This window comes from Pristiophorus japonicus, chromosome 5 (assembly GCF_044704955.1).
Source record: "Pristiophorus japonicus isolate sPriJap1 chromosome 5, sPriJap1.hap1, whole genome shotgun sequence".
Classification (NCBI taxonomy): Eukaryota; Metazoa; Chordata; class Chondrichthyes; family Pristiophoridae; genus Pristiophorus; species Pristiophorus japonicus.
In genome coordinates, this window is record NC_091981.1 from 78,932,314 (window position 1) to 78,957,959 (window position 25,646).

Consider the following 25,646-nt stretch of genomic DNA (forward strand, 5'->3'; position numbering starts at 1 on the left):
GACGGCCGGCGAGGATGGCAAAGTTGAGGGTGTGCAGGAGCAGCCCGTACAGGAAACCCCTCCGCGCGGAACTGAAAGGCACGGAGGGGATTTCCCCGAGGCGGCTCAAGTTGTGAGGCGCCGGCCCCCGAGGGAGGTTCCGGGGTTTGGCGCCGATGAGGAATTCCGTCCGGACGGGGGTCAGTTCGGACGGGATCTCCCCACGTGCTTGAGCCTCCTCGATACACCTAACGGAGTCAGGGCCCAGAGCTGTTTTTAGCGACTCGATGGCATCGGCCGCGCGGCGGACGTTGGCAGAATTTAGGCGCCGCGCCAGCGTGACTGGCGCCATCCAGCCCGCTCCTCCGCCATCGAGCAGGTCCCTGACCCTGGTCACCTCACCAGCCACAGCCCTCTCTTCCGACCGCCACATGAAGCCTCGGCCGTGGAGGTACGGATTCCCGAGCAGCGGTTCCTGCAGGACGGCCGCCACTCCAGCCGGCGGAGAGCTGCGCTTGGTGGAGACTTTGTTCCAGACCCTGATGAGTTCCCTGTAAAAGACAGGCAGCTCCCGGAGGGCGGTCCTGGCACCCCCCAAGTTCACAAACAGGAGCTGCGTGTCATAATTGAGGTCGAGCTGCTGGCGGAAGAAATACCTCGCCAGAGCACACCACCTAGGAGGGGGCTCGACGTAAAGGTATCTCTGCAGGGTCTGAAGACGGAAAGTCGCGAGCTGGGCGCTGACGCACACCAACGACTGACCGCCCTCCTCAAGCGGGAGACTCAAGACCGCGGCAGAGACCCAGTGCTTCCTGTTGTTCCAGAAGAAGTCCACCAGCTTCTTCTGTATCTTGGCGACAAACGCAGGGGGAGGGGTCAAAGTGACCAGCCGGTACCACAGCATTGCGGCCACCAGCTGGTTTATGACTAGCGCTCGACCCCTGTAGGACAGCACTCGGAGCAGTCCTGTCCAGCGCCCTAGGCGAGCGGCGACCTTGGCCTCCAGCTCCTGCCAGTTCGCCGGCCAGGCTTCCTCGTCGGGGCTAAGGTAGACTCCCAGATAGAGGAGATGGGTCGTGCTCCAGGCAAAAGGCCTGAGCTCCTCCGGCAGGGAGTCCACCCGCCACTGACCCACCAGGAGTCCGGAACATTTCTCCCAGTTGATCCTGGCGGAGGACGCGGCCGAGTAAATCTCCTGGCACTCACGCATCCTCCGCAGGTCAGCGGGATCCTCTACCGCGAGGAGCACGTCATCGGCGTAAGCCGAGAGGACGACCTCCACGCCCGGCCCTTGCAGAGCCAGTCCCGTCAACCTCGTCCGCAAGAGGCGCAGGAAAGGCTCCACGCAAACGGCGTATAACTGGCCGGACATGGGGCATCCCTGGCGCACCCCTCTCCTAAAGCGAAGGGGCGCCGTCAAGGACCCGTTAACCTTAATCAGACACTCCGCGGCGGCGTACAAAAGTCGGATCCGGGCGACGAAATGCGTCCCGAACCCGAAAGCGCGCAGAGTTCCGAGCAGATAGTCGTGATCCACCCTGTCGAACGCCTTCTCTTGGTCGAGGGATAGGAAGGCGACCGACAGACCAGCCTCCTGGGAGCAATGGATGAGGTCCCGGACCAGATGGATGTTGTCGTGGATCGTCCGGCCCGGGACCGTGTATGACTGGTCGGGGTGGATCATGTGGTCCAGCACGGCACCAAGGCGAGCAGACATCGCCCTGGCGAAGATTTTGTAGTCCGTGCTGAGGAGGGAGACCGGGCGCCAGTTCTTAAGGAGGCGGAGATCGCCCTTCTTAGGCAGCAGGACGATGACTGCCCTGCGCCAAGAGAGGGGCATCTCCCCGGTCGCCAGACTTTCCCCCAGGACCCGCGCGTAGTCGCTCCCCAGGACGTCCCAGAACGCCCTGTGGAACTCCACGGTCAGCCCGTCCAGCCCCGGGGATTTTCCCCTCGAGAGCCGGGCGAGGGCACCGGTCAGCTCCGCCAGGCTTAGCGGAGCTTCCAGATTTTCGGCGCCCTCCGGGCTGACCTTCGGCAGGTCCTCCCACAAAACTCTACGCGCTTCCTCGCTGGACGGATCCGGAGAGAACAGAGCCCCGTAATATTCACGGACCCTGTTGTTGACGCCCTCCGGATCCGAGACGAGAGAGCCGTCGTCGGCCAGCAGCGTCAAGAGCTGCTTACGGACACTCTGCCTTTTTTCCAGCGAGTAGAAGAAGGGGGAGCCGCGGTCCAGATCCCGCAGGAACCGGATCCGCGACCTCACGAACGCGCCTCGGGACCCGACGAGCTGCAGGTCCTTCAGCGCGGCCTTCTTCGCTTCGTACACCGTCCGCAGGGCCGGGTCCTGGACGACTTGACCGAGACGGGCTTCCAGGTCGAGCACCTCTTTTTCTAGGCGCCCGACTCTGGCCGCCCGCCTCTTGGTCGACCCCCTCGCGTACTCTTGACAGAAGACGCGGACGTGAGCCTTGCCCACGTCCCACCATAGCCTCAAGGAGGGGAAGCCCCCCTGCTTCCTTCTCCAGTCGGACCAGAATCGACGGAACGAGTCCTGGAACCGCACGTCCTCCAGCAGCCGGTTGTTAAAGTGCCAGTACGCGGACCCCGTCCTCGCGCGGAGCGAAGCGAGCTCCGCCCACACCAGGTGGTGGTCCGAACACGGCACCGGCCGCATGGAGGCCGCCGGGACGCAGGAAACGTACGCCCGAGACACGTAAAGGCGGTCGACTCTAGACCATCCAACTCCAGGCCTCACCCAAGTAAAGGCGCTGGAGTCGGGGTGGAGATTTCGCCAGACGTCCACCAAGTCGAAGGACCCGACCAGGTCCCTCAACTTCTCCATCGCCGTCATGCACTGCGGGGCACCGGAGCGGTCCCTCGCCTCGAGGGTGCAGTTAAAATCCCCCCCGAGGACAATGCAGTCGCCGACGTCGACGGAGCCAAGAAGAGCGGACACCTCTTCAAAGAAGCGCGTTTGCTGCGGGCCGGGATGAGGGGCGTACACGTTCACGAGATGGAGCGGCACGTCCCCCAGGCGAACCGTTACGTGCAGCAAGCGGCCTGGCACGGGCTCCTCGACCCCCAAGATCTCCGGCTGAAAATGCGGGCCCAGCAAGATGGCCACCCCACTAGAAATGGCGGTGAGGTGGCTCATGCGGACCTCTCCTTGCCATTCCAGGAGCCACGTGGCTTCGTCTCCCGGAACGGTGTGGGTTTCTTGCAGGAAGCACACCGCATATTTCCCCTCCCGCAGGAGCGAAAAATTGTCAAATCTACGGCGTGCCCCTCTGCCGCCGTTGATGTTGAGGCTGGCTATGGTTATCTTCATGACAAAAGCATAGTGCAACCTCTACCTTAACCTATTGTGGGGGAGGGAGCGGAGTCTTTTGTTGAACTCCGCTCCCTCCGCAGCCCAGCGAGGAGTCCCTCGAGCTCGCGCAGCTCAAGGTGCTGCTCCTTTGTCATGGGCCCGCCCGCGGCCAAGGTTTTAACGGCGGCGCGGACGGACCCCTTGATCAGCTCCGGCTCGGACCATTTTTCCAGGGCCAGTCGGGCTTGGTCGCGGCGACCCCGGCTCTGGGCCAAAAAGTCCCGGAGTTCCTTTGCAGGAACGAGGAGGGCCTCAGCGGCGGCCGCGAGCAGATCCACCGCCTCCCTGGCGGTGGTCTCTAGGTCTTCACCCGCGTCCCCCACCGAGTCCCCGTCCTCCTCCGGGAGGTGGCCGCCAGCAGCCGGCCCATCGACCGCACAAGGTACGGCAAATGAACCGGCCGCTCCAACCGGCCCTGGCACTGCCCCGATCCCACCCCCAGGATCGTCGGCAGAGGAGTCCCCACTGGGCTCTTTTAAAAATGGTGCCGGGTCGGGAAATGACAGCGGAAAGGGTTCCCCCCCCGCCCCAGGAACCGGAGAACAAGGAGAGACCCGGCCATAGGAAATCCCCAGGCCCTCCAAGTGCTCCAGCTCCAAAGTAAGGGGCGAGGGTGGGTGTTCCTCCCCCTCCCCGCTGCCACCCCCCGGCCCAGCATCTACAGTATCATTAAAATCAATTGTTTCATTCTCTGCCGGGTCGAGCAAATCCCGGGGTAAGTTGTGTATTGGCTGGGCGGGCTCAGGTTCGGCCTTTTCGGCCTCGCCCGCCTCAGTCCCCGGGACGCCCGGCCCGGCGGCTACGCATTCCTCCGCGGTCCCCACGCCCCCCACGACAGGCAGATCTTCCACTCCATCCCCGGGAGGCAGAGGCTGGGCAGCCTCAACTGTCTCACCCTCCCCGGGGAAAGACTCCTCGCGCCTGCAGCGCAATTTGGGGGCGCTGGTGGGGGACGCGGGACACGCGGCGGGCACCGCCTCCTCCGCGGAGGGATGTTGTTCCCCCTCCGCCTCATTGGGGCGGTGCCTCTTTTTGTTCCTGGGGGCGCGCGGAGTCAGGGAGACCTCCATGTCTGCCGAGGCCTCCCGCTCCGCCCCCCCCTTTTCCTTTTCTTGCCCGCGCCTGGGCCCCTCTGTGGTGGTATTCAAGGGCCCGGGCACGGGCTCGGGGCACCCCGCGCTCGCCGGTGACTGGGTTGGGCTGAGCGCGGTGGTCAGACTTTCCGGCGCACCGAGGGGACCCGCCTCGAGATGTTTCGCCTTCTTCCGCGCCTTCTTTCCGGTCGAACGCTCTCCCTCCCCCCCGCCGGAGGCCCTGAAAACAAAGGCCTCCGACGATGCCCGCGCACCCATGGCTCCCGGCACGCGGACGCAACTAGGGGGAGGGGTGGCGGCGGTGCCAGCCTTGGCCGCCTTCGGTGGTTTGGCGGCCTTGGAGGCGGGGCAGTTCTTACGAACATGCCCCACCTCCCTACAGGCATGGCACCGCACGCCGTCCGACGTCCAGAAGACGCGGTAGGCAGTCCCCTCGTGCACCACATTAAAGTTCCCCTCCGTCGTCTCCTCCCGCGCCAGCCGGACAAAGAGCTGGCGGCGGAAGGAGAACACGTGGCGCAGGCTGTTCTCCCTGAGGCCGAGCGGTATGGGGTTGATCCCCGACCTTACCTCCCCCAGTTGGTGTAGGTGAGGGAGGAGGAGCTCAGCGGGAACAAAGGGCGGGACGTTTGAAATGATGACCCTCTGCGCGGTGGCCTCGAGAGGGTCCACCGGCAGGAACGTCCCGCCCACCGTGAGCCCCTTTTCAAGGGCCAGGGACACCGCCCGCTCCGACCCCAGGAAGAACACGGCCTTCCCAGACATCTTGGAGGCTGCGACAATGGCCGAGGGGCCGACTACCCCAGCCATCGCCCGCACGCACTCCTCGATGCTCATTGTGGGGTGAGTGTAGCTCTTGACCCCGTGTTTTTTTGTTATTAGTCTGAAAGGTGGCAGGGCAGCGGCTGGCGCAGGAGGTGCCGTGGATGTGGACACCGCCTGCGCATACGACCTTGCTGGCCCTGCCACCGGCGTGGATGGGGTCGCCATCACGGGGTCCCTTTAAGGGCTACACCCACCCCAAAGTCACAGGCCTTAATGGTCTTTATTAGGCCTCTTGTAGATTGACTGAGCAGAGGAGCCCTTAATGAGGTACCTCTCCCCTAGTTGGCAATTGGGGAGGGGCCTTGCTCCCTCTGCTCAGTTGTCTTAAATGTTTTTTTTTTTTTTTTTTTTTTTTTTTTTTTTTTTTTTTTTTTTTTTTTTTTTTTAATTAAATTTGGAAGAAAGAGGCTCTCAGAGAGAGAGGGGAGAAACAGAGTAACAGAGAAAGAGAGAGGGGGGGTGGGAAGGGGGGGACTGCGAGGGCAGGTCTCCCCTCGCAGCTGTGGGTGGGTGCACTCCCCAGATGGCAAAACACAAAAGTCTTTGGGGTGGTCTTCAGGTGGGGGGAGAAGATGTCTTCACCTGGGGTAGCTGGAGCCACCAGGCACTCCTAACGATCTTTAATTGGGTGTTTAAGAAAAACAACAATCTTCAGCCTGGTAGCTCCAGCTATCCCAGGCTAGGCAAATGGGGGGGGGTGGGGGGGGTTCCAATTGTGGGGGGGGCCTAGTTGTAAGCAAGGCCCCCACACACACTACCACACACACACACACCCCCCGCGATGTTCCGGCCCTCAGTGGTCTTCTTTCCTCCCCCCACCGATACAACAAAGTCTGTTTGGGGAAATGCACCCACACCCACCTGTAGAAATGTTGAGTCTCCCTCCTTCCACACTGGATGTTGTTTGTCTTTTCCCCCTCTCTCCAACTCCTTGCAGAATGGTAAAGTTGTTAAAGATTTTCTTTTCTCCTCCTCTCCCTCTGGATAGAAGTTGTAGTGAAGCCCCTTCCTTCCTTCTCTTCCTGGGCTGGTCTCAGGGCTCTCCAGGCAGGAGCTCAAGTTGCTAGCTGCTTCCCTCACAGCTCACAGCTCCAACTGTGCAGGACACGCCTCCACTGCTCCACAATTGGTCCCTTGTGATTGAATGACAGAAGGATAGTTTGCAGGTGAAGCAGGTAATCAGGAAGGCAAATGGAATGTTGGCCTTCATTGCGAGAGGGATGGAGTACAAAAGCAGGGAGATCCTGCTGCAACTGTACAGGGTATTGGTGAGGCCGCACCTGGAGTACTGTGTGCAGTTTTGGTCACCTTACTTAAGGAAGGATATACTAGCTTTGGAGGGGGTACAGAGACGATTCACTAGGCTGATTCCGAAGATGAGGGGGTTACCTTATGATGATAGATTGAGTAGATTGGGTCTTTACTCGTTGGAGTTCAGAAGGATGAGGGGTGATCTTATAGAAACATTTAAAATAATGAAATGGATAGACAAGATAGAGGCAGAGAGATTGTTTCCACTGGTCGGGGAGAGTAGAACTAGGGGGCACAGCCTCAAAATACGGGGGAGCCAATTTAAAACCGAGTTGAGAAGGAATTTCTTCTCCCAGAGGGTTGTGGATCTGTGGAATTCTCTGCCCAAGGAAGCAGTTGAGGCTAACTCATTGAATGTATTCAAATCATAGATAGATAGATTTTTAACCAATAAGGGAATTAAGGGTTTCGGGGAGCGGGCGGGTAAGTGGAGCTGAGTCCACGGCCAGATCAGCCATGATCTTGTTGAATGGCGGAGCAGGCTCGAGGGGCTAGATGGCCTACTCCTGTTCCTAATTCTTATGTTCTTATGTTATGTAAGAAACACTCTGCCTTCACGTATGGACAACTTTGAGCAATGTGTTGTCCCAGGCACCTATAGCATGACTTCGACGCTCTGGTAGAATTTCCAGTTTCTGAGACTTTTGGCCATGCCCGTCTTTTACTTTGAACCTGCAGGTGATTTACCTCGGTTGACTGACGACCATAATCATTATTTAATTCTCGGGAATATTGTTCGGCCATGCTCATCAACCTCACTGTCTAACAAGCAATCTCAAAAGTCAAGCCATCTGTTATCAATAAGTTCCTTCTGATCACATCATTTTTCACCCCACAAACAAAACGATCCCGTAATGCTCAGTTTTGAAAGTTTCCAAAATTACAGCACATCGATAGCTTCTTTAATGCAATGATGTAATCAGCCTTTTGATTCCGAATCCCAAAACAATAGCTTTCAGCAATTTCTAATGGTTTGGGGTTATAGTGCTGCTCCAGCTTCATTAAAATCTCTTTAAGCGTTGTGTCCTTTGGCTTGTCAGGCACAAGCAGATTTACAAGAGTGTCATATAATGCCGGACCTGCCTCCATAAGAAGATCGCTTTCTTATGTTCCAACACAGCCCGGTTCTGGACTGCATTGTCTGGAACTTCGATTATGTTATTTGCAATGAAGTACAATTCTAGCTGATCCACATACGCTTTAAAATGTTCCCGGTCATGTCTATATTCTCCCAAATGTCCCAATACTCCTGCCATTTTAATCTCTAGCTGTTCACACCATATGCTGTATTTTACCTCGGATTTTGTAGCTTTTTTCCAAAAACAGAAACTTCCAAAGTCTCTCTGTTGGCTGAATCCTTCACCAACAAAATTTTAGCTTTAAATCATCCGAAAAATCCCATCTTCCATCGCCAAATGTGATATATTCACAGAGCACAGCACACACAGCTTCCTAACATGTCAGGCAGCTCTCTCGGAAGTCTCCGGAAGTCTGCCTAGTTCTGTTTATTATTAACCCTGCACTTGCAGTACAAAATACGTCCACATCCACAGTGTGGAGCTACGAACATTACAAGCTTACAGGCATTACAGAAACCCATCAAGAAGCTGAAGGGGAGAGGAAGAGGGCGAAGCCCTTTAGTGATAGAAATATAGAAAATTGGTGCAGGAGTAGGACATATGGCCCTTTGAGCCTGCACCACCATTCAATATGATCATGGCTGATCATGCAACTTCAGTACCTCATTCCTGCTTTCTCTCCATACCCCTTGTTCCCTTTAACTGTAAGGGCCACATCTAACTTCCTTTTGAATATATCTAACGAACTGGCCTCAACAACTTTCTGTGGTAGAGAATTCCACAGGTTCACCACTCTCTGGGTGAAGAAGTTTCTCCTCATCTCGGTCCTAAATGGCTTACCCCTTATCCTTAGACTGTGACCCCTGGTTCTGGAGTTCCCCAACATCGGGAACATTCTTCCTGCATCTAACCTGTCCAATCTCGTCAGAATTTTATATGTTTCTATGAGATTCGCTCTCATTCTTCTAAATTCCAGTGAATATCCAGTCTTTCTTCATATGTCAGTCCGGCCATCCCGGGAATCAGTCTGGTGAACCTTCGCTGCACACCCTCAATAGTAAGAATGTCCTTGCTCAGATTAGGAGACCAAAACTGCACACATTATTCAAGGTGTGGCCTCACCAAGGCCCTGTATAACTGCAGTAAGACCTCCCTGCTCCTATACTCAAATCCTCTCGCTATGAAGGCCAACATGCCATTTGCCTTCTTCACCGCCTGCTGTACCTGCATGCCAACTTTCAATGACTGAATGTACCATGACACCCAGGTCTCATTGCACCTCCCCTTTTCTTAATCTGTCACCATTCAGATAATATTCTGCCTTCTTGTTTTTGCCAACAAAGTGGATAACCTCACATTTATCCACATTATACTGCATCAGCCATGCATTTGCCCGCTCACCTAACCTGTCCAAGTCACCCTGCAGCCTCTTAGCATCCTCCTCACAGCTCACACTGCCAGCCAGCTTAGTGTCATCTGCAAATTTGGAGATATTACATTCAATTCCTTCATCTAAATCATTAATGTATATTGTAAATAGCTGGGGTCCCACACTGAACCTTGCGGTACCCCACTAGTCACTGCCTGCCATTCTGACAAGGACCCGTTTATTCCTACTCCTTGCTTCCTGTCTGCCAACTAGTTCTCTATTCACATCAATACATTACTCTCAATACCATGTGCTTTAATTTTGCACACTAATCTCTTGTGGGACCTTATCAAAAGCCTTTTGAAAGTCCAAATACACCACATTCACTGGTTCTCCCTTGTCCACTCTCGTAGTTACACACTCAAAAATTGTAGAAGATTTGTTAAGCCTGATTTCCCTTTCATAAATCCATGCTGACTTGGACCGATCCTGTCACTGCTTTCCAAGTGCGCTGCTATTACATCTTTAATAATTGATTCCAACATTTTCCCCACTACCGATGTCAGGCTAACCGGTCTATAATTCCGTTTTCTCTCGCCCTCCTTTTTTCTAAAAGTGGGGTTACATTAGCTACCCTCCAATCAATAGGAACTGAACCAGAGTCTATAGAATGTTGGAAAATAACACCAATGAATCCACTATTTCTCGGGCCACTTCCTTAAGTACTCTGGTATGCAGACTGTCAGGCCCTGGGGATTTATTGGCCTTCAGTCCCATCAAATTCCTTAACACAATTTGCTGACTAATAAGGATTTCCTTCAGTTCCTCCTTCTCGCTAGACCTTCGGTCTCCTAGTAATTCCAGAAGGTTATTTGTGTCTTCCTTAGTGAAGACAGAACCAAAGTATTTGTTCAATTGGTCTGCCATTGCTTTGTTCTCCATTATAAATTCACCAGATTCTGACTGCAAGGGACCTACATTTGTCTTCACTAATCTTTTTCTCTTCACATATCTGTAGAAGCTTTTGCAGTCAGTTTTTATGTTCCCTGCAAGTTTACCCTCATACTCTATTTTCCCCCTCCTAATTAAACCCTTTGACCTCCTCTGCTGAATTTTAAATTTCTCCCACTCCTCAGGTTTGCTACTTTTTCTGGCCAATTTATATGCCTCTTCCTTGGATTTAACACGATCCCTAATTTCCCTTGTTAGCCTCGGTTGAGCCACCTTCCCCGTTTTATTTTTACAGGGATGAGAGCAATGAGGCCCTAGTCAATGAGTTGCATTCCCGGTGGGGCGAACTGACTCAGGGTGTGCACGGGAAACCCCCACCCCGAGTTTATATAAAAATTTGGGCGGAGATCACTGCGGTGGTGTCCTCCGCATCCCATGAGGCGAGGGGGTCGGACCAGTGCTGGAAATGCTGGAACGGCTTGGTAGCTGCAGCAAGAGTAAGTTGCATCTTATATTGTACTGATGCAAAATTTTAATTATAGTAATGAATCTCATGTATTGAATTTAAGTTGTTTATTCATAAATATTTTACATTAACTCTATGTTAAGATCCGGACAGAGCTCTGAACCTGGGACTATGTATGGGACAGTGTGGAGGGAGCTTTACTCTGTTTGTAACCCCATGCTGCAGCTGCCCTGGGAGTGTGGAGGGAGCTTTACTCTGGCTGCTGCAGTATAGAGAGATGTATATGTGTCAAGCTGTAGCATGTAACGTTTTAAACTGTTGTGACTCCATGATACTACCTAGTCAATTAGCTTATGCTATACTCTTTTCTCGTTTGCAGAAGAAGATATCAATCAATAGGGCTGAGCAGAGGCGCACCGGTGGGGTGGGGGGCGGGGGGCTCTGCTCAGCTGCAACCGCTGACAGACCTGGAGAAGCGTGCAACTGCGCTCGTGGGCCACGAAACCTGTTCCGCCACCACCCATGGTCTGGAGGAGCCCAGCTATCCGTCTCGTGAATAATGTAATGTCCTGTAATTATAATGCAATATACGAATGATGTCATGTCATGTCATGCATGAAGCCTTTGTGCATAAGAAGCAGGGGATGCAGTCGTTACAGCTTTCTGGGGTAGTGAAATGTATTGATATGTAACGTCTCTCGTTAATGTGCTAATAAGCTCTGTAATAAGGTCATATGTGTTTTTGAGATCATCCTGAGACACTAGTTGAGGTGCAACCAGCACCTGCCCCAGCAGCCGTTGAAAAGCAGGAGGAGGAGGAGGAGGAGGAGCTTGGCAACACTATCACCATCACTGAGCTCGAGTAGGAAGAGCACCAGCAGCAGCAGCCGACTGTTGTGGAGGGGGGGATGAATCTGTGGTCATCTCACTTGAGATAGAAGAGGCACTGGGACCAAGCGGTGTGCAGCCGGCAATGCCAAGACGCATCATATTGCATACGCCGACCCCCACGGAGGCCGGGTCAGCGAGGTCAGCAATTGCCTCCCTCGGACGGTCAGTTGGAGGGTTTGATCTCCCTGTGCTCGGAGACGGTCGCAATAGGTCGCGAACTTCTCCAGGGGTTCATTCAGTTCACGTCTAACTTTTCCCAGGTGATTTGGGATTTTTAGAAACCCACCATAGTGCAATGTGTTGCAGTCTGGGAAATGTGTTCAGAAATAGACAAGTAGTAATATAGAGTTGCAGGATGGGTAACGGGAAAAACATGTCAAGTCGTTTGTTTGCCTGGCAACACCTCACAAGGCCAATCACAAAGCAGGTCACCTGCAATAGGACGTGTTGGACAAAAATAGACATGCTGACTGGTTAGGTGTGGAATAACAGAAAACCTGGTTTGTTGCAAATTTGTAAAGCTCCTATTGTAAAGTGCCTATTATAAAGTCCCCGAGAGTAATGAAACAGGTGACGTACATGGACTGTGGATTTTGGCTTTAAATATTGTATGTGGGTAACCAAGGGTTGAGACGGCACGGTACAAGTTGTGTGAACTCTACCATACTGCTGCTCTCCCTTGGCCAAGCGACAGGTATTTGCAAATAAACATTAATTTTTATTCTTTATCAGACTTGTGTGTTGAGTCTTATTTTGGTTCTGCTTCAAATTTGGCAACGAGGATGGGATACGCCAAGAGATGGACAGACGATTGTTTGTAGAACATGTCAGAGTGAGTATGTTTAAAGTACCATTCCAAAATTACATGATTTCTGCGATGACAAGACTGTCTGTCAACTGGGTATTCCAAACTGTAAAAGTCTGGTAAGGAACAAATTTGTTGGCGCATGAGTATGATAAGTTAGTTTAAAGTCATTGATTTAGTTTAAAGTCATTGATAAAAACTGTTGTGCAAGAAATATACTGGTGGAATAAGGCTCAGAGTTAACAGAGGTTGGATTAATCTACCGATTGGAGAGACGTCAACTCATTGGACAGGTGACTTAGATCGCCAATCCATATAATGGCACCGGGGAAAGGATTTGACTGGACAGTTACCTTACTAAATTCTATGCAGATGACCGGAAGGGGTTAGTCGACAAAATCTTAAAAGATGGGTGGGACCCGTCACAAGAACCAGCCGAACAAAAGGCTTGGTGGAAAAAAGAGAAAACTAAGAGAGCCCAGAAAGCCGGTATAATTAAAGTGCGACAGATTATACAATTTAGTGACAAGATGAAACCCAAAATTGAGGAATTAAGGCAATCAAAGAAACTAATGAACATCATTGTGTGTCCGGGCTTTTTGGGAGACCCGGAGACTACGACAGGGACGAAGGCGGGGAGCCGGAGGCAACCCTTCCTATGAAAAGATGCGAGCTACGGCACCTGAGTATGACCTAGAGGATGATACTAAGTTTCCTGCAGCTCTGCTGTGATCGTCTGGCACAGGACAGGAAGCTGACCACAAAGTAACAGTGAAATACATACCGTTTACCCCTTTGAAGAAACACGGAATCCTCAAGGATCTGCCTCCTTTGAAGGAAAAACACGGCAATTCTGAATTTTGGAGATTATTAAGGGAAATGTATGACATCCATGAGATGCATGAGAGGCGTGTACATCAGATAGTGAGGGCTAAATGTCCACGGCCTAAATGGGAGACATTAAGACAGGATTATAGAAATGGTGAATGGACTCCTTTTAACAATGCCCCTCAGGCAGTCCGACAGACAGCATACGATGATTTCACCCGGCCGGTCCAAGCCGCCTTGGGAACTCCCGCTCCCAACTGGGGACTAATTCTGTTAGTCCGCCAGAAGAAAGATGAAAACAGCAGTGAGTATGGTCATAGACCGTGGACTGCGTATCAAGAATACTCGGGTCAGGCAGCCCCAGACAAGGCTGATCAGGCATTTTTAAAGATGTATAAAGACGGCCTGTCAGTCGACCATCAGAAAATACTTAAGATGGGGGTAGTCGGCGGAGATACCTATGACGGACTGGTGAGCTGGGCATGCCAAGTGGATAATGAAGTCAGCCAACACCAGAAACCAATCAAAGTAGAAATATAAGCGACATCTAGCAAAAGACCCAGTGGGGTTTGCTACAATTGTGGAAAACCCAGACACATGTCCAAGGACTGTAGGAGTCCACGTCCCAAGTGCACCAACTGCCAGAAAATGGGGCACAACAAAAACCAGTGTTGGGCGCCAGGCGGGGGCGGGAAAAGACCCACCCTGCAGGGTAGTCCACTCAAATCCCAGAACATGACCAAGGAGCAGCTCCTTCAGGCCCTCAAGGATCTGGCAAGTGACTGAAAGCCAGCGGCTCCCGCTCAGAGCGAAGGCGACCCTCGGATCCACATTACAGCATTGTTAGGAGGCCAGCAGTGCGACATGTTGGTGGATACAGGCGCCTCTGTCTCAATGACACATATCCCCCTACCCACAACCAAACGGACAGTTTTAATCACAGGGGTTGGGGGATCTGCCACAAGGGCACACCTAAGCAAAGTAATATTATTGGACATGGCAGGGATTCTAATCCCCGCACAATTTTATGTTTGTCCCAATAATGAGGGTACAATATTAGGAATCAATCTCTAGAATAATTAGGAGCGTTGATTGATCCACAGGGAAAGAAAATAGTTTGGAGAAGTCCAATTGGGCGCAAATTTACTACCTTCGGGGAACAAAATAAATTGGACAACCATGCGAAGATAGGGAGCGTACAACTCCTAACCAGGGATTGGGATAAATTAAAAGGGTATGGCCCCGTATTTCTGCAGATTGACAGAGTGTGGGCACAGTCCAAATAAGATTGTGGACTGGTAGAAACTGACCCAATCATTGTCCCGGGACCCGAGCACACCTCTCAAAACAATATCCAATCAAACCTGAATCATGCCCCGCCCAAAGACTATCCGAGGGATACGGAAAGTACTGGGACTCTTTAATTACTGCAGAAACTTTATAGCCAACTTCGCAGCAATTGCAGAACCAATACAGAAACTGGTGAAAGGGGGGAAACCCTCCCTATAAAGTGTGCAGTGGGACCCGGAGCAGGAAACAACATATGGTAATCTGAAGGAAGCCTTAATGTCTGCACCCAGCCTGGGACTCCCGAACATGGACATACCTTTCCACATTTACTATGAAAATGAGGAAGGATTCTAAGGGGCAGTTATATATGTAAACCTGTATATACCTTATGTAGCCACCAGAGGGCTCATCCTCTGGAGTCCCAAGGAATCCCACAATCCCTTGGGAGCACCTGTATTTAAGGAGGCCTTACAGGCTGGAGAGGCACTCTGGAGACCTGCAATAAAACACTAAGGTCACACTTTGAGCTCAGAGTATCCAGTCAGACTCTTTATTCATACATAACAACTGGCGACGGATGACGAACCCAACGATGCAGAAAACAGTTGGCATCCTGGAGAAATTTTTGGAGGGAGATGATTGGGAAACCTTCATGGAGTGACTCGACCAATACTTCGTGGCCAACGAGTTGGAAGGAGAAGCGAACGATTCCAAACTTGGGTGATTCTCCTCACCATCTGTGGGGCACCAACGTATGGCCTCATGAAAAATCTGCTTGTTCCAGCGAAACCTACAGAGAAATCATACGATGATTTGTGCACACTGGTCCGGCAGCATCTGAACCCAAAGGAAAGTGTTCTGATGGCGAGGTACCGGTTCTACACCTATAAAAGGTCTGAAGACGAGGAAGAGGCAAGCCATGTCGCCGAGCTGAGATGCCTTGCAGGACATTGCGAATTTGAAGTATATTTGGAACACATGCTCAGAGACTTCTTTGTACTTGGCATTGGCCAAGAAATGATACTTCACAATTCTCCAACCTTGAGTAAAGCCATAGCGACAGCCCAGGCGTTCATTGCCACCAATGACAATACTAAGCAAATCTCTCAGCACATGAGTGCTGCTACAAGTACTGTGACCAAAGTGATGTTTTTTTCAAATTGCAATATACAGGGCAGGCCCCACATGCCTGCAGCTGCACATCCACAGATGTCTCAGAGTCCACCATCAAGGCCATTAACACCTTGTTGGTGCTGCGGGGGTGATCATCATTTCCATTCATGCCACTTCAAAGGGTACGTTGCAAGGGCTGTGGAACAATGGGACATCTCCAACTTATGTGCAGGTGAGCTGCAAACCTTGCTAATCCTGCAAACCGCAATGTTGCAGAGGAGGACAGATTCACAGCAGATCATGACGAACCAGAGCCTCAGAACGAGGAGGCAGAGGTATATGGGGTGCACACATTTACCACAAAGTGTCCCCCGATAATGCTGAAAGTTGAATTAAATGGACTCCCGGTGTCAATGGAGTTGGACATGGGCGCGAGCCAGTCCATTATGAGCAAAAAGACTTTCGATAAATTGTGGTGCAGCAAGGCCTCAAGGCCAGTCCTGACTCCCATTTGCATGAAAATGAGAACTTACACAAAGGCACTGATTCCTGTAATCGGCAGTGCTACTGTAAAGGTCTCCTACGATGGAGCTACCACTCTGGGTTGTACCGGGCGATGGTCCCACGCTGCTCGGCAGGAGCTGGCTGGGAAAGATACGCTGGAACTGCGACGATGTCCGAGCGCTCTCATCCACTGACGACACTTCATGTGCCCAGGTCTTAAACAAGTTCCCCTCGCTGTTCGAACCAAGCATCGGGAAGTTCCAAGGAGCAAAAGTGCAGATCCACCTAATTCCGGTGGCATGACACATCCATCACAAGGCGAGAGCAGTACCGTACATGATGAGAGAGAGGGTGGAGATCGAGCTGGACCGGCTGCAACGATAGTGCATCATTTCAGCAATCAAATTCAACGAGTGGGCCAATCCAATTGTTCCAATCCTCAAGGGAGATGGCACCGTCAGAATCTGTGGTGATTACAAAGTAACTATCAATCATTTCTTCCTGCAGAATCAATGCCCACTACCAAAGGCTGACAACCTTTTCGTGACGCTGGCGGGAGGAAAGACGTTCATGAAGCTGGACTTGACCTCAGCCTATATGATGCAGGAGCTGGATGAATCATCGAAGGGCCTCACTTGCATCAACACGCACAAAAGTCTCTTCATCTACAACAGATGCCCGTTTGGGATTCAATCAGCCACGGCAATATTCCAGAGAAACATGGAAAGCTTACTGAAGTCGGTCCCGCGCACAGTGGTCTTCCAGGATGACATCTTGGTTACAGGTCGGGACACAGTCAAGCATCTGCAGAACCTGGAGGAAGTTCTTAGTCGACTCAACCAAGTGGGGCTCAGGTTAAAATGCTCGAAGTGCATTTTCCTGGCACCTGAAGTGGAGTTCCTGGGGAGAAGAATCGCGGTGGATGGCATCAGGCCCACTGATTCAAAGACAGAGGCAATCGAGAACGCACCAAGATCACAGAACTTTATGGAGCTGCGGTCGTTTCTAGGACTCCTGTACTACTTTGGTAACTTCTTACCGGGTCTCAGCACATTGTTAGATCCACTGCACGCCTTACTGTGTAAAGGAGACAAATGGGTATGAGGCAAAAGCCAAGAAAATGCCTTTGTAAAAGCTAGAAAATTGTTATGCTCAAGCAAATTGCTTGGGTTGTATGATCCATGTAAGCATTTGGTACTAGCATGTGATGCATTGTCGTATGGAGTCGGGTGTGTATTGCAACAAGCTAATGAATCTGCAAAACTGCAACCAGTTGTGTCATGTACATAACCTTCATGTAACTGTAACCTTCATGTAACAACACGGTACACTGTATACACTTGAGAAATGCACACCTTGACCACAGGGGGTGAACTTGTGGGAGACACTCCTCACCTGGTCATTCAGGTATATAAAGGGAGGTCCCACGCAGGGTCATCACTTCTTGGTCCTGTGAATAAAGGTACAGGTCACAGAGTGACCTTGTCTCCAGTATGTGCCTCGTGTTGATTTACAGTAGAGTGTAAGGACACAACATTTGGCGACGAGAAATGGGAATCAACGACTCACGAGAATGGCCACCGGTAGCACAGAGGAACGGTACTGTGTTAGTGAGGACTGGGACGATTTTGTTGAGAGGCTCCAGCAGAGCTTTGTCACGAAGGACTGGCTGGGAGCGGCAGCGGCTGACAAGCGAAGGACCAGCTGTGGACCTAAGACGTACGCACTGATGAAAGACCTGCTCGCACCCGAGAAGCTGACGGACAAGACCTTTGAGGAGCTCAGCAAACTGATCGGTGAGCACCTCAAACCGGCGAGCAGTATACACATAGCCCGACACCAATTCTATACGCACCGACATCAGGAAGGGCAGAGCATACCAGACTTTGTTGCGGACCTTCGGCGCTTGGCCAGCCTCTGTAAGTTCATAGACACCTGCAGCGGGGAGATGTTACAGGATTTCTTCATTGAGGGCATTGGTCATGCCGGGATTTTTAGGAAGCTAATTGAGACTAAGGACTTGACCTTGGAAGTAGTGGCATTGATGGCTCAAACCTTCGTGGCGGTGGAGGAGGAAATCAAGATCATATACGCGCGCAACTCTGCTCCCAACGTGGTGATGGAGCAGGGAGTTAACATGGTAAACGCGACTCAGAACCCTGCAGGTAGGCAAGGGCAATTCGACACCAACCAGGCAGTAACAGACTCTAGGGTGGGTCCTCAACACAGACAATGGCAGGTTGAACAGCCATTTACACCATCACAAGGGACAATATGTCCCGGGATGGGGCCATTGACACCCACTAACAGAGTGCTCAAGAGTAATCAAAGAGACAATCAGAGAGGAATGCCTGGTAACAGCTCTTTTGTTCACAACAATCTCAGCTCCTGCTGGAGGTGCGGGGGCAGACATGCTGCGAAAACCTGCAGGTTTCAACAATTTATCTGCAGAAATTGTAACTTCAGTGGACATTTAGCCAGGATGTGCAGGAAGACCGCAGCGAGGCTGGTTTACGAAGCGGATGAACCACAAGAGGGGTCTGCAAGGCAGGTTTATGTTTGGGGCACAGCAATGGATGCTGCAGTTCAGCAGCTTCAGGTGGCAAACATTCACAGCTCATACACAAAGACGCCACCTATGATGATGAGAGTACTATTAAACGGCATCATAGTACGCATGGAGCTGGACACAGGAGCCAGCCAGTCACTTATGAGTGTCCAACAATTCAAGAAACTATGGCCACTCAGAGCTTGCAGACCCAAACTAGAACGCATTGACGGACATACACCAAAGAGATCATCCCAGTGCTAGGCAGTGCAATGTTGGTGGTCACACATAATGGATCAGAGAACCGGCTGCCAGTCTGGATTGTCCCGGGAAATGGTCCCCGTTTTTGGGGAGGAACTGGCTAGCCGAGATGAACTGGAAATGGGGGGATGTGCATGCCATTTCATGTGTGGAGCGAAGTTCATGCTCACAGGTCCTACAAAACTTTGAGTCACTATTTGAACCTGGTGTCGGGACTTTCAAAGGTACCAAAGTAGTGATACGCATCACCCCGGATGCCACACCAGTGCACCATAAAGCCAGAGCTGTGCCGTATGTGATGCGGGAGAAAATTGAGAGTGAGTTGGACAGGTTGCTAAGCGAGGGCATAATTTTGCCCGTTGAATTCAGCGACTGGGCAAACCCCATCGTTCCTGTCCTAAAAACGGATAGCTCGGTCAGGATCTGTGGCGACTACAAGGCCACTATCAACTGAGTGTCACTACAAGACCAATACCCACTTCCGAGAGCGGAGGATCTTTTTGCCACACTGGCAGGCGGCAAGCTGTTCATCAAGTTGGACCTCACTTCAGCCCACATGACCCAAGAACTGGCCGAAGAATCCAAGCTACTGACCACCATCACCAGGCACAAGGGGCTGTTTGTTTACAACAGGTGTCCATTTGGCATTCGATCAGCAGCCGCTATCTTTCAAAGGAACATGGAAAGCCTGCTCAAATCCATCCCTGGAATAATTGTATTTCAGGACGACATCCTTATCACGGGCCGAGACACCGAGGAACACCTCCACAACCTGGAGGAGGTGCTACGCCGACTGGACCGGGTAGGCCTGCGACTAAAGAAGTCCAAGTGTGTGTTTTTGGCCCCAGAGGTCGAGTTTTTGGGCAGGAGGGTTGCCGCAGACGGGATCTGGCCCACTGAATCCAAAACGGAGGTGGTCCGTCATGCGCCCAGGCCCGGCAACACATCGGAGCTGCGTTCATTTCTGGGACTATTGAACTATTTCTGGAACTTTCTGCCGAACTTAAGCACATCGTTGGAGCCGCTACACGTGCTCCTGCGTAAGGGTTGCGTTTGGTTTTGGGGGGACTGTCAGGAACGGGCTTTCAATCGGGTGCGAAACCTACTTTGTTCTAATAAGCTATTGACCCTGTACAACCCCTGTAAGAAATTGGTTTTGACATGCGATGCATCATCCTATGGGGTTGGGTGCGTGTTGCAGCAGAGTAATGATGAGGGCCAACTCCAACCTGTGGCTTATGCTTCCAGGTCGCTCTCCCAAGCAGAAAGGGGATATGGGATGGTTGAAAAGGAAGCACTCGCATGTGTCTACGGGGTGAAAAAGATGCACCAGTACCTTTTTGGCAGCAGGTTCGAGTTAGAAACAGACCACAAGCTGTTAACATCCCTGCTGTCCGACAGCAAAGCTGTGAAAGCCAAAGCGTCAGCTCGCATACAGCGATGGGCTCTCACTCTGGCTGCTTTTGACTGCACCATACGGCACCGGCCAGGCACCGGAAATTGCGCTGACGCGCCCAGCAGGCCTCCACTGGCCACCACTGAGGGGGCAGTGGAGCAAAGCGCTGAGATGGTTATGGCTGTCGAGCTTTCGACAGCGCAGGCTCCCCCATCACAGCCCACCAGATCAAAACATAGACAAACAGAGATCCCCTCCTATCCTTGATTAAGAAATGTGTCCTGACTAGGGATTGGGCGCCCGCACACGGAGCATGCCCTGAAGAGGTCAGATCGTTTCACAGACGGATGGATGAACTCTCCATCCAAGCCGACTGCCTACTATGGGGCAGCCGGGTAGTCATGCCCCAGAAGGGAAGGGAAGCATTCATCAGGGAACTCCACAGCGAGCACCCAGGCATTATGCTAATGAAGGCCATTGCCCGGTCACATGTGTGGTGGCCGGGAATTGATGCAGACCTGGAACACTGTGTTCGCAGGTGCACGATGTGTGCTCAGCTGGGCAATGCCCCCAGGGAGGCCCCACTCAGCCCGTGGCTCTGGCCCACCAAGCCATGGTCACGTATTCACGTAGACTACGTGGGCCCGTTCATGGGGAAAATGTTCCTCATTGTTGTACTCGAAATGGATCGAGTGCATCATATTGAATTCGTGCACGACATCCACCACTGTGGAGAGTCTGTGTGCGGTCTTTGCGACCCACGGCTTGCCGGACATCCTGGTTAGCGACAGCGGCCCGTGCTTCACTAGTTATGAATTTCAGGAGTTCATGTCGGGTACTGGCATCAAACATGTCAGGACAGCGCCGTTCAAGCCGGCTTCCAATGGCCAGGTGGAACGTGCGGTCCAAATCATAAAACAAAGCATGTTCTGGATTCAAGGACCCTCCCTTCAATGCCGCCTATCGCGTCTCCTGCTGGCCTACAGGTCCCGACCACACTCGCTCACGGGAGTCCCGCCAGTGGAACTACTCATGAAACGCGCACTTAAAACTCAGCTGTCCCTCATTCACCCAGTCCTGTCAGACATTGTTGAGGGCAAGCGCCAGTCCCAGAATGAGTGCCATGACCGTAACTCAAAGGGGAGATGTATAGAAATCAATGACCCTGTATTTGTTCTTAATCATGCTTTGGGGCCCAAGTGGCTTGAGGGTACTGTAATTGGTAAAGAAGGGAATAGGGTCATTGTGATCAGACTCAACAATGGACAGATTATGCCGCAAGCACCTGGACCAAGTTAAAAAAAGGTTCAGCAGGGACACTGAGGAACCTGAGGAAAATCACGAGATGCTGCACACACCACTGTCAGTGAACGAGCAACAAGAACCGTCAGCAGCATGCACAGTCCCTGCGGTCAGCCCGGACGAGCCGGAATCACCACAGGTGACAAAGACGCATGCCAAGGCTCAACAACCAGAGCCCCAACTGCGGCGCTCCACGAGAGAGCGTCGACCGCCTGAAAGACTCAATCTTTGACCCAAAGATGTTGCGGGGGAGGTGATGTCATGTATGTAACCTTCATGTAACTGTAACCTTTATGTAACAACACTGTACACTGTATACACCTGAGAAATGCACACCTTGACCACGGTGGGTGAACTTGTGGGAAACACTCCTCACCTGGTCATCCAGGTATATAAAGGGAGGTCCCACGCAGGGTCATCACTTCTTGGTCCTGGGAATAAAGGTACAGGTCACAGAGTGACCTTGTCGCCAGTATGTGCCTCGTGTTGATTTACAGTAGAGTGTAAGGACACAATAGGTTTCTTATGCATCCAGAAGTCTGTCTAAGGCTGAGAGAGTCTACAGCATGATTGAAAAAGAAGCATTAGTGTGTGTTTATGGGGTAAAGAAAATGCATCAATATCTGCTTGAATTGGAAACTGACCATAAGCCACTGATATCCCTTTTTTCCAAAAGTAAGGGGATAAATACGAATGCATCGGCCCGCATCCAGAGATGGACGCTCAAGTTGTCCGCATACAACTACGCCATCCGCCACAGGCCAGGCACAGAAAACTGTGCCAATGCTCTCAGTAGGCTGCCATTGCCCACCACGGGGGTGGAAATGGCGCAGCCCGCAGATTTAGTCATGGGAATGGAAGCATTCGAGAGTGAGTAATCACTCATCACAGCATGACAGATTAGAACCTGGATGAGCCAGGACCCCTTACTGTCCCTCGTAAAAAATTGTGTGCTTCACGTGAGCTGGTCCAGTGTCCCAGTGGAAATGCAGGAAGAGATAAAGCCATACCAGCGGCGCAAAGATGAAATGTCTATACAGGCAGACTGCCTTCTGTAGGGTAATCGGGTAGTGGTCCCCAAGAAGGGCAGGGACACTTTCATCAGTGATCTCCACAGTACTCACCCAGGATTTGTAATGATGAAAGCGATAGCCAGATCCCACGTGTGGTGGCCCAGTATCGTTGCGGATTTAGAGTCCTGCGTGCACAAATGTAACACATGCTCGCAGTTAAGCAATGCACCCAGGGAGGCGCCACTAAGTTTATGGTCTTGGCCCTCCAAACCGTGGTCCAGGGTCCATGTCGACTATGCAGGCCCGTTTCTGGGCAAAATGTTCCTAGTGGTGGGAGATGTGTACTCCAAATGGATTGAATGTGAGATAATGTCGGCAAGCACATCCGCAGCCACGACTGAAAGCTTGTGGGCCATGTTTGCCATGTACGGCCTGCCTGATGTCCTTGTGAGCGACAACGGGCCATGTTTCACCAGTGTCGAGTTCAAAGAGTTCATGACCCGTAATGGGATCAAACATGTTACATCTGCCCCGTTCAAACCAGCATCCAATGGTCAGGCAGAGAGAGCAGTGCAAACCATCAAGCAGAGCTTGAAGAGGGTAACTGAAGGCTTACTGCAGACTCGCCTATCACGGGTCCTGCTTAGCTACCGCACGAGACCCCACTCACTCACTGGGATTCCACCCGCTGAACTGCTCATGAAAAGAGCACTTAAGACAAGGCTTTCGTTAGTCCACCCTGATCTACATGAACAGGTAGAGAGCAGGCGGCTTCAACAAAGTACATATCATGATAGCGCAAATGTGTCACGCGAAATTGAAATCAATGATCCTGTATTTGTGTTGAACTATAAACAAGGTCCCAAGTGGCTTCCCGGCACTATTGTAGCCAAAGAGGGGAGCAGGGTGTTTCGGGTCAACTTTCAAATGGACTCATTCACGAAACACTTGGGCCAAATCAAACTCAGATTCACGGACTATCCAGAGCAACTCACATTGGACCCTGCCTTCTTTGACCCCCCAACATACACACCAGTGGCAACTGACACCGCGGTTGGCCACGAAGCAGAACCCATCACCTGCAGCAGCCCAGCAGGACTCACCACACCAGGCAGCCCAGAAAGGCCAGCTGCACAGCAGCCCAGTGAGGGCCCAACACACGATTCACCAAAACCAGCATTTGCACCGAGACAATCAACCAGGAAAAGAAAGGCCCCAGATCGACTCACCTTGTAAATAGTTACACTATTGACTTTGGCGGGGGGTGGGGGGGGGGAGTGTTGTTATATATATAAACCTGTATATACCTTGTGTAGCCACCAGAGGGCTCACCCCCTGGAGTCCCAAGGGATCCTACAATCCCTTGGGAGCACCTGTATTTAAGGAGGCCTCACAGGCTGAGAGGCACTCTGGAGACCTGTAATAAAAGACTAAAGTCACACTTTACTTTGAGCTCACAGTATCCAGTCAGACTCTTTATTCATACATAATAGCAGTGGTCACTCAGATGCATGGGGACAGGATGCGCCCTGTAGCCTATTACTCAACCCAACAGTCACCCGTGGCGGTCGGTCTGTCCCGATGTGTGGCGGCTCTGGAATGTGCAACGTGGGCAGTGAAAGTCAGTGAACCAGTAGTGATGACCAGGGAGATTGTACTGCACACTAAATACTCTGGTAAGAAATGCTCAACATTGGGAAACTAAGATCCGTGTTCAATGTACCCAGGGCTAAATGGGAGGCAGTTTTACTCCCTCATGATGAGTCTGTGAAAATAGTACGAGACACAGGGGAAAACCCTGCAAAGGGTCTCCTGGCCACAGGTGAACCCCATGAGTGCCATGTCTGAGAGTGGGAAGACTCACCCGGTAATATAAGTGAGATCCCACTCGAGGATCCCGATTTAACCCTTTATGTGGACGGGTCCCGCAAATATATCCAAGGGACCCCACATACAGGGTGGGCGGTGGTCAATGGAGCACTTGACACCGTCCTAAGTGGGGGACTGGACAGAGAACTTTCCACAAAAGTGTCAGCACTCACTGCCCTGACAGAAGCCCTCCAATTAGCTGAAGGCAAGCGGGCAAATATCTACACAGACACCGCTATGCTTTTGGAGTAGTCCATAACTTCATGACCGCCTAGGGGAGGCAGGGAGGCCATCAAACATGAAGGCCAAATTAGACTGCAATTAGATGCGGCTAGTAAACCCGCCGAGGCGGCGGTAATAAAGGTCAAAGCCCTCAAGAAAGTGGTGGGAGATATCCAGAGAGGTAATGAGGCTGCGGATAAGGCAGCGCAGGAGGCAGCAGTTTTGTCTGAAGTGAGGGAGGAATCTGTAAGTAGTATCATTATGAAAGAAGATATCAACATTGTAAAATTACATGCAGATGGAATTAATGAAGAGAAGACAGAATGGAAAAGACAGGGAGGGGCACCAGATCCAGACTCAGTGTGGAGAAAGGACGGTAAGGTGGCAGCCCCACTTGTATAAGAAAGATGCTCCTGGAACTGCACCATGGCATTAATCATGTCGGGCAAAATGCCATGATCAGTAGTGTCTCTGGAGATTGGTGGTGGCCAGGCATGGGACGAGACATTGCTAAATATTGCCAGCAATGCATTACATGTGCCCAACATAATCCAGGAAAGGCCATTAAAATTAGAATGGCCCATCAACCATGGCCGCGAGGGCCATGGGAGAATATACAAATTGATTTCACGAGACCACTGCCAAGCTCTAGAGGAAAGAAATACTGTCTAGTAATAATTGATTTGTTTACACGGTGGGTGGAAGCTTTTGCTACCCGAAACTGTACTGCAACCGCAGTAGCTCGTATCTTAGCCGAGAAGGTGATTCCCCGCTGGGGCATCCCCACCCAAATAGACTCCGATTAGGGAACCCCTTCACAGGACAGGTGGTAAAATTACTATGCACCACATTGGGTATTAAACAAAAATTTCACATCCCCTACCACCCACAGAGTTCGGGGATGGTAGAACGGAAGAATCGGACAATAAAGACAGCCCTGTCAAAAACCATCCAAGAAACCGGACAGGCTTGGGCTGAGCTGCTGCCTGCTATCCTGATGAGACAAAGGGCAACCCCTGACCGGACAACAGAATTAACTCCATATGAACTCATGACTGGTTTGGCAATGCGATTATCCGAAGGTATAATCACAGGAGGATCCGATGTGTGCCTATTGCGGGATCAGATTAGGAGATATGTAATGGAGTTAAGTA